Below are 2,573 nucleotides of genomic sequence, written 5' to 3' on the forward strand. Positions count from 1 at the left end.
AGAGTGACAGGAAAGGCTCCACATTGTCCTGCAAATGTCCTTCATTTGGAGAAGAGGAGCCCCCAAGAGCCCCGGTTCCCTCTGAGGGTCCCACCCCCTCCCCGCAACCCCTCTCCATCTCCTTGAGGGCAGCACCACCCACAACTGTGATGTAGGAACACTTTCTTCTCCACCCTCTTTCTGTTGTAATTATTATTATTATTTTCTTGTTGTTGTTGTTGTTAATCCTCACCTGAGGATATTTTCCCATAGATTTTTAGAGAGAGTGGAGGAGAAAGGGAAAGACAGAGAGAAGCATCTATGTGAGAGATACACACCCATTGGTTGCCTCCTGCAGGAGCCCTGACCAGGGCCTGGGCTGGGGAGGAGCCTGCAACCGAGGTTCCTGCTCTTGACAGGATTCAAACCAGGGCCCCTTCGGTCAGCAGGCCAATGCTCTGTCCACTGAGCCAACCCGGCCAGGTCCAAGGTATCACCTTTTTTACTTTTGAATTTTCCATTTGACTTTATTTTCCAATACACTTTCTTTTTTTTAAAAAAAAAACCCACTACACTTTCTGTGGGGATGACAAATATCAGTATTAGGAAATCCAATTATACAAAAATACTACATCTAGTTGTGTAGATATATTATGCTTTGGGGACATACATTAGGTGGCGCTCATTACACAGTGACTATAGGGTAACTACCATGAAGCACAGAACTGTAGCGGCCACAGCTGCAGGCCCTGGGCCTCTCTGCTGAGCACGTTGGGAAACTGGATGCCCCCTCCAGAGGCCCGACCAGGAAACCTGCTCAGGAGTCCAGCCCTGAAGGGGCAGCTCCCAGAGTCCCTGGCAGCTGACAGAGGCCAGGCAAGCACGTGAGTGATGAAGTAGTTACAGCCTCACTCACAAAAGCTACCATTTCTCCTTCTAGAAAGAAGCAGGAAGGGAAGGAATTCCTTGAATCCGCGCCTGGCGTGTCAGGTGGGAGCGCAGAGGAGGCTGGGAGAGCGGTGGCAGGAGACCCGGCGGGCCTGGTGGGCCGGATCCTTCATGATCATGGTTGGCTCCTAAGCACTGGTAGCAAGGTGACTTCCGATTTGTAATCTCAGGTAAATTACAGATAAATGAACAAGGCCCGGGGTCATACACGAAGATTAATAAACAGCACTTCCGAACTGCTCGCAGCAGGCTCACCACACAGGCACCCCGATTTCTTCTTCCCGCGTCTGGCTTGCAGAGCAGCTCCCGTGGCCATTTCTAAACCTCCCTCCCTCCATCTTTGGTCTTTGCTGAGCACTCCGTGTCCCCTAAGCGCCAGTCCTGTGGCATCTCTCCCCTTCTTCCGCTTTCACCGCTCCTGCTGCATCTTGGCGGCTCCCCCTGTGGGCTCATCCTTCCCAAGATCCTCCTCGCTCCCAGCCAGGACGATGGGCCCATTGGAAACAGAAACGCTTCACTTAACCCTCCTGAGCAGGTAAGATAGACAGTCACAATTCCATTTTAAAACTTTCTTTCTAGACTTCTCACAAGTTGACAATGTCTTGCTTTTCAGTAAGCAAATCAAATTCACTGGCTTTAAAAACATTCAAATAAAATATTCACATTTACCCCCATATTGCTTCACACCATATGCAGCTGGAATAATTAATTACTTTTTAAAAAAATTATTTTTAATTGATTTAGAGAAAGGAAGGGAGAGGACGCGAGATAGAAACATTGATAACAGGGAAACATTGACTGGCTGCCTCCTGCATGCCCTCTACTGATGATTGAGCCTGCAACTCAGGCATGTGCCCTGATCAGTAATCGAACTGTGACCTCCTGGTTCATGAACCAATGCTCAACCATTGAGCCATACTTGCTGGGCTGCCCTCATTTTTTGGCTCAACTAGTGAGCTTTATGCCCTTAGACAAACCATCTTATCTCTCTGCAACTGCCTTTTTGTGCAGGAATAATTAATTACTTTTTAAGAATCCTAGATCCTATGATAATTTAGTTTTTAGACTTATGTACAGAAAGCCTTCCCAAGCTCAGCCAACGCGCATGTACCATAATGACATGCCCCTCCCTCCTCTGAAGTTTATAGTCACCCGTTGTACTAGAATCTCAAATGCCCGGGTCACGCTCAGTGCTCTTCCATGTTATTGTGATGACTTTTCTTTACTGAATAACATTTTAAAAACTACCATTGGGGTAAGAGCAGAGTGAATAAAGGGCTAAAATATAGTTTAGAAAGTGTCAGAGTGACAGGAAAGGCTCCACATTGTCCTGCAAATGTCCTTCATTTGGAGAAGAGAAGCCCCCAAGAGCCCCGGTTCCCTCTGAGGGTCCCACCCCCTCCCCGCAACCCCTCTCCATCTCCTTGAGGGCAGCACCACCCACAACTGTGATGTAGGAACACTTTCTTCTCCACCCTCTTTCTGTTGTAATTATTATTATTATTTTCTTGTTGTTGTTGTTGTTAATCCTCACCTGAGGATATTTTCCCATAGATTTTTAGAGAGAGTGGAGGAGAAAGGGAAAGACAGAGAGAAATGCCGATGTGAGAGAAACACATCGATTGGTTGCCTCCTGCACGAGCCCC

This window comes from Myotis brandtii, unplaced genomic scaffold (genome assembly GCF_000412655.1).
Source record: "Myotis brandtii unplaced genomic scaffold, ASM41265v1 scaffold720, whole genome shotgun sequence".
In the NCBI taxonomy this organism is placed as follows: domain Eukaryota; kingdom Metazoa; phylum Chordata; class Mammalia; order Chiroptera; family Vespertilionidae; genus Myotis; species Myotis brandtii.